Below are 6835 nucleotides of genomic sequence, written 5' to 3'. Positions count from 1 at the left end.
GTTGTGGCTGCAGCGATGGGAGGAAGCAGAACGAGGAGGCAGCGGGAGGAAGAAGAATTGATTTTGGGTTTTTAGTTTTTAGTTTTTTCCTTTTTTGTTAAGTGAAATTTAAAAGGTAAAAGAAAAAAGATATTTTAAAGTAAATTTTTCTCAACTCTTGGATTAAATCTAAGGGTGGGTGACCATAAGTCTCTTGGACCCCTGGGGTCCAAGAGAACGGGACTATATATATATATATACACACACACACACATATGATCAATTTCATAAGCCTAAAATCTAATAGTTCAATAAAGTAAATCTAGCCCACCCCATTTTAAAATCCTGGATCCGTCCTTTACAGTTTCGTCACTGCAGTAGAATTTAAGGAAAATTAGGTATTAGACATAATTAAGTTTACTAATTAGGAAGTGAGATATTAGGTATTTTAGTTTGGGTTTTAATACTTAATAAAAAATAGCTATTTTAGATTAGGCCCAAGGCTGGCCCAGATTCGTTGGGCTTAAAAATGTCAAATAAAAAGACAATTCTACCCTTTTCTCTTAAAAAGCCTATCTGTAAACCTACAAATTAAATGACGCTTTTGCCTCTCAACGTTTAAACGACGCACGAGTTCTTCTCTTTCGTCGCTTTCTTCTTCGCTTCGAGTGGGTTCCGCCATTGGAGCTCAATTTTCTGTAGGTTTTGCTTTATTTTCTTCGCTTTTCTGTCTTCTTTTTCGCTACGTTTTCTGCTTTGATTTTCGCGTCGAATGACCGCCGCTTTGGGTGATTTCTGTTCTCTTTAGTTCGGGTATTTCGAGCTCAGCTTTTGTGGCTCGATTTTGCGGCGCGATCTTGTGGCGCTCAATGCTAAACCCTATATTCTTCGTTTCGTGATCGATTTGATTTTAAGCTCGCTTGGTTGTGGAGATTTTTGGCATCCTATGTTTTGAGGTATGAGTACTTTAGAACCTGTTTTCGTTTATGTTGACTTGTATGTTTATGGAATTTAGTTTTAGTACTTTTATCGTGGTTTTTTTGGTTTCTGTTCGAATTGTTTTGATTTTCTGTCATAAACTATATCTGTCTGCAGTTTCTTGTTCGATAATTCAATTTCGTAATAATTTTTGCAAGTATATTGGAATGTTACAACTGCTGACCTACTTAAATGTGATTTGATATTAGTTTTAGTACTTTGATTTTGCCTTTACCTTTTGAGCAACAGTGCAGATTTTGACTAGAACTCTAGCAGGTGCTTTCTTGAGACCGAAACTGCAAATATAGTTTCTTGTTCGATAATTCAATTTCAGAATAATTTTTGCAAGTATATTGGAATGTTACAACTGCTGACCTACTTAAATGTGTTTTGATATTAGTTTTAGTACTTTGGCAGAAACTGCATTGCTTTCTTGTTTCATAATTCGATTTCAAACTAATATTTGGAAGTCTATTGGAATTTTACAACTGCTCATGTACATTATTTACTGATTTAAATTGTTTTCTGTTTTTGTTTGTTGTTTTGTTTGCATTTTCAAGGCTAATGGAGGTGTGTGTCATTGTCAAGTGCACATATAAGTCGGAAACCATTATGTTTTCCGTTTCATCAGAGTCATCCATGGTTGATATTTTGAAGACTTTGTGTCTAAGGTTTAAGGGTTTGCAGTTGGGTTGTTTTACGTTACGGTATTCGCTGCCCAGTTATCCAAGTTGTTTTCTAGAAACGGATAGCGATTTGGACATGATGAGGTCATTTTTGTTTGTATCAAATGAGAAGAGTGTTGATTTTTAGTGAAGGATTTATGCGGGAGCAGGAATATAGTGGTGATTTTTGTGCAAATAAGGAGTTGATAGCATGTGAAAAGGGCGAGTCGTCAGTTCTAGTACGTCGAAGACGTAAATGAATTTTTGGGCAGTCAAGAGAGCAAGTGCTAAGCCTTTGTTGTCGAATGAGTGGGAGACGTACATACATCATGTAGGGCAGAAGTTTGACGGTGGTGCAGAGGAGTTCAGTTTGAAATTGTGCAAGTACGCTCTTGAAGTAGGATTTAATTTTTATATGCCGGCAATGACAAGAAGCGGGTGGTTGCTATTTGTTCGAATAAGAAATTGGGAGGTTGTAGCTAGCGTGTTTATGCTTCTCGCAGAAGCTACACGGCTGTTTTGTAATTCGGACATTAAATAATGTGCATACATGTGTGGGTTGGATACGGAATCAAAGAGTAAGATGATGAAGTCTCGTGTGGTGTCCTCCTCATTGTGGACAGAATTGCAAAACCAGAGCTGAAGCCAGTTGAGATTATACACGAGTTCAAAGATTATTATGGTATAGACATTTCATACTACCATGCATGGTTTGGCAAAGAGTTAGCTAAATTGAACGCGTTCACAGTCTTGAGTCGAAGTCCTTCAACGAGTTAGTGTGGTATGCGGACGCCGTAAAGGAAACTAACCTTGGTTCTCTCTGCACTCTTGAATGTGAAGCTAGAATTAATCGTTTTAGACGGTTTTTTGTGTCGTTTGGCGGTTGCATTGCTGGATTTCAATATTGCATACCCTTGATGTTCGCTGATGCTACGCTTTTTGAAGAGCAAGTACAAAGGGCAGCTTCTCTGTGCTTCCGGAAAGAATGGAAATCAAGGTATGGTTACTGTAATGTATTGCAGATTCCATTTGTTGCAATTTTTTAGTAATTTTTGTGTTGCAATGCAGTTTCTTGTTTCATAATTCGATTTTCTTAGTAATTTTTGTATGTCTGTGGGAATGTTGCAACTGCTCATGAACTTAAATGTGTTTTAAACTTAGTTTTAGTACTTGGATCATGGATTTGCCTTTTGGTTTCTTTTCAAATTTGAGCAGATTTGTTTTCAAAAACTACATGCAATTTCCCTTTTTTGCTTATACATGTGCTTTTGGTTTTGTTTTGCAGGGTTTTATCCTCTAGCTTTTGGAGTTGTTGATTCTGAGACGGAGGAGAATTGGACTTGGTTTCTTCAACATTTGGCTTCTATTTTGCTACCGATGGGGAGAGTGGTGACCTTTTTTTCGGATCGCAATCAAGGTTTGTTAAATGCAATGGGGTTTGTGTTTCCTGGATGGCCTCATTCTTACTGTTACTATCACCTCAAACAGAATTTGATATCGAAGTACCCGAAGTCAGGTTATGGGAAATTGCTCCAAGACCGTGTTATCAATTTATTTAGTAGGTGCCATATACTGTTACAGAGGAAGAGTTTACGGTAGCAATGGAGGAGTTGGTGATTGTTGGGAGTTCGAAAGTGAAGACATTTATATCTGATTTGTCTAGAGATCACTATGCGAACGCATATTTCAAAGGAATGCGGTATGGGGAGATGGCAAATAGTTTAGCGGAGTCATTTAATAATTGGGTTGGTGTGTTTCGAGATTTGCTGGTGCTACCTTTGATAGAAGGGATTCGACAGAAATTGATGGTATTGAATTCTCAACGACGAATTGAAGCGGAGAAGTGGACAACAATTTTGTGTTCGGAGATGGAAACTAGACTGTGGGAAAATGCGGAGGTCGGTAGGACTTGGGTAGTTCGTCGTTCTAGTTTCACTGTTTTTGAAGTATTTGCTGATTATTATGTGATGGTTGATCTTGAGCAAAGGACTTGTTCTTGCCGTCTTTGGCAAATTAACGGTTTTCCTTGCACGCATGCGGTAGCTGCAATTCTAGCAAAGAAAGATTCAATTTATGATTACGTGGAGTGTTACTATAGGACTGACTTCTTTCGAAAAGCCTATGAGAGTCCTATTTTTCCTATTCCATATATTGGGAAAGGCTTAGGCAGCAACAGTTTTGCAGCTGGAGTTGTGCTTCCGCCAATTACAAAGAGGCCAGCCGGAAGACCACCAACAAAGAGGATCAAAGCTTTTGGTGAATTTAAAAGGCTATTGAAATGCAGTCAGTGTAGTGTTACTGGGCATAATAGGAAGACTTGCAAGGTTGTGATATGAACATTCCTTCTCAGTTGACGATTGCTTATGTTAGAAATGGTTTAGTGAATGTATAGTCGGGCTGCATTGCACTTTTTGCAAAACCTGCAGTGCAGTTTTAGTTGCTTTTAATTGGCTACACAGCTTCTAATTGGATATTATGATTCTTTTTTGAAGTTAATGAAAATTATACAATTGTTTCATGAGTGGATATTCGTTTTTGACTGCCATTGAATGATTGTTTTCAGATTTGAGCAGATTTTGAACAGAACTTGTCCCATAATTCAATTTCAGAATACTTTTTGCTAGTCTATGTTGTGATTTGATATTAGTTTTACTACTTTGATTATGCCTTTACCTTTTGAGCAGCAAGATTTTGACTAAATCGCGCTAGCTTGTTTTGAGACCTGAGAAACTGCAACGCAGTTTCTTGTTCGATAATTCAATTTCGAATAATTTTTGCAAGTATATTGGAATGTTACAACTGCTGACCTACTTAAATGTGTTTTGATATTAGTTTTAGTACTTTGATTATGCCTTTACCTTTTGAGCAGATGCAGATTTTGACCAAACTGCAGCTGTAGTTTCTTGTTCGATAATTCAATTTCAGTAATAATTTTTGCAAGTATATTGGAATGTTACAACTGCTGACCTACTTAAATGTGTTTTGATATTAGTTTTAGTACTTTGATTATGCCTTTACCTTTTGAGTAGCAGTGTAGATTTTGACCGAAACGCTAGCGGCTTTCTTGTTCGATAATTCAATTTCAGAATAATTTTTGCAAGTACATTGGAATGTTACAATGCTGACCTACTTAAATGTGTTTTGATATTAGTTTTAGTACTTTGATTATGCCTTTACCTTTCGAGCAGCAGTGCAGATTTTGACCAGAAACTGCAGCGCAGCTTTCTTGTTCGATAATTCAATTCGTAATAATTGTTCGAGACCAAAACTGCACCGCAGCTTTAATTTGTTGCATTATTTGACCAGAAAATTCAAAGCGCTTTGTTGTTTCTTTTTTTGTTGCATCCTGCTCCAAGATTATATTACAGTTTATATGTATAGGAAATATGTTCTTATATACCATAACTAGAAATATTTACAAACATCCACAAGAATTAAGATACATATTGTCTTGAGTTAACGAAAGGCAAATCACTAGAGACGATTAATTACACAGTGTTTGTGGTGTAGGAGTTTTGTGACATATTGTGCTCGATATTCATTCATGAAATTCTTGTCCACACTTTTTGGAATGGGTTGTCCTTGTGCTATTTTATCCATGTAGAACATGACGAACGTGCCGCAATCCAACCTACAAATGAATACGAGATTAGCTTTTGGTTTTGAATGATTTCAAATTGTAATGAATGGTTGAGTAGACACAATTCTTACGAAGATGAATTTTGTTGAGCACATTCTGTGTCATCCTCAAATGGAAACTGATATGGATTTTGCATAATCCAATTTAGAGTGAGTTCTTCATTTGGGGACAAATCAACCTGTGCAGGTGTAGGGGGCCCTTCTTTTTGCTTCACAAGTTTTGGTATTGTTTTAGTTTCTAAGAACTCTTGTGCTTGTGGTCTGATATATTCTAGCCACCCTTCCACAATATTAACCTGTTTAAAGAAGAAGAAAAAAAGAGAAAAAGAAATGGTAATCAGTGCATTGCATATTATAGTTTTGTTAAGCAAGATGATATATGTAAACCAATGCGCTTCTGTTTGTGTTTGTGCTGAGAAATTAAGACAATTTCATTCCACTTACAAAATTTTGAGCAATGTTTATACACTTTTCTTCTTTTCTAGATCCCAACGATCTAAGTGGATTGTAGTGTCTCCACTTTCGTTCAATTTTGTGAAATGTGAGAAGTGTAAAGTGGAACTCAGAACTTGAAATGATCGGGAAGAAGAGAACATTGCATTTCCCGAGTTTTTCAAGTAAGTGTTCATACAGGGCCCTATGCCAATTTGGTTCTAGAAAGGTTTGCATGTAAGCCTGCCATCATTGAATGGCAATTTGTTAGTATATATTTTTCGAAAACTGCAGTGCTGTGTCTGTTAAACAACTTTGAATTTTCAAAATAATTCTTACCCAAGTCCATGTAGACATGTACTGTGGACTATCTGTCTGCATGGGCCCTATTTTCTCCTCCTCTATTTGGATATAGGCCTCAATAACCTGTTTCACATTGATTAGAGAAAATGAAATTATTAACGGTAATATAGGTAGCACAAATAAAAATGCAAGGCAATGTGTGTTATAGAATTAGTATTTTATACTTACGCTTTTGTGACAGTTCCAGTGTCCCATACAATATCTTTGATATCATGGTTTGTCACTTTCTCATTATCGAGTCCCGCCTAAAAGTTATCAATGGATTCAATACCTGAAATTCACAAGATTAGTTTTAGTTTATTGTAATTAAAAGATGAAAGAGTTGTTCTTTGGAATAGAGATATTACCTAGGTTGAGTACTTAAGTAGTATTCTTGAATTCTGTCCCTGTCCTCCTTTGGAATTTTCTGCCAAACCCTCTTTTGACCCCATCCTAGTTTTTTCTTTGTTGGCTTTTTTCCTTCATCTTCATCATTTGATTCTTGCATACCTCAGGTATTGAATCATGAAGGCTCGTGCCTTTTGGGGGATCAGGAATTGGATTTGTGGCATCGGGCTGAGATGCCTCTTGTGTTAACTGCAGATTGAAAGGAAACTAATTAGAAACTCCATTTGATAAAACAAAAACTGCAATGCGCCTTTCAGAAAGCAGATAACACATTGCAATGTATTTTGTGGTTCATCAGAATGCAGTTTGTCTTTCACTAAAATGCAAAAAACAGAATATACCAGAAAATATGCATCAACTTGACATGAAATTGAAAGATCAGATAGCCAAAA

The 6835-nt window shown here is 36.5% G+C and overlaps 1 long non-coding RNA gene and 1 pseudogene across 2 annotated transcripts; one reads left to right on the top strand and one right to left on the bottom strand.

Annotated features, from left to right (window-relative positions):
* Window positions 1-2564: 2564 nt before the first annotated feature.
* On the top strand, window positions 2565-3958 carry LOC103336767 (uncharacterized; annotated as a pseudogene).
* A 1779-nt stretch (window positions 3959-5737) lies between these two features.
* On the bottom strand, window positions 5738-6514 carry LOC103325449 (uncharacterized). Of its 2 annotated transcripts, none has more exons than XR_016122106.1 (3): window positions 6404-6514; window positions 6033-6119; window positions 5738-5936 (listed from the first exon to the last, which is right to left on the bottom strand). It is a non-coding gene; the product is annotated as an uncharacterized LOC103325449 (long non-coding RNA). The 2 variants fall into 2 exon arrangements; XR_016122107.1 differs by lacking the exon at window positions 6404-6514 and adding an exon at window positions 6254-6298.
* Between the last annotated feature and the right edge of the window lie 321 nt (window positions 6515-6835).

The sequence above is a fragment of the Prunus mume genome, linkage group LG7, assembly GCF_029339155.1.
Source record: "Prunus mume cultivar Tortuosa linkage group LG7, ASM2933915v1, whole genome shotgun sequence".
Classification (NCBI taxonomy): domain Eukaryota; kingdom Viridiplantae; phylum Streptophyta; class Magnoliopsida; order Rosales; family Rosaceae; genus Prunus; species Prunus mume.
Note: the sequence above shows the minus strand (reverse complement) of the source record. Positions and strands in the feature narration are given on the sequence as shown.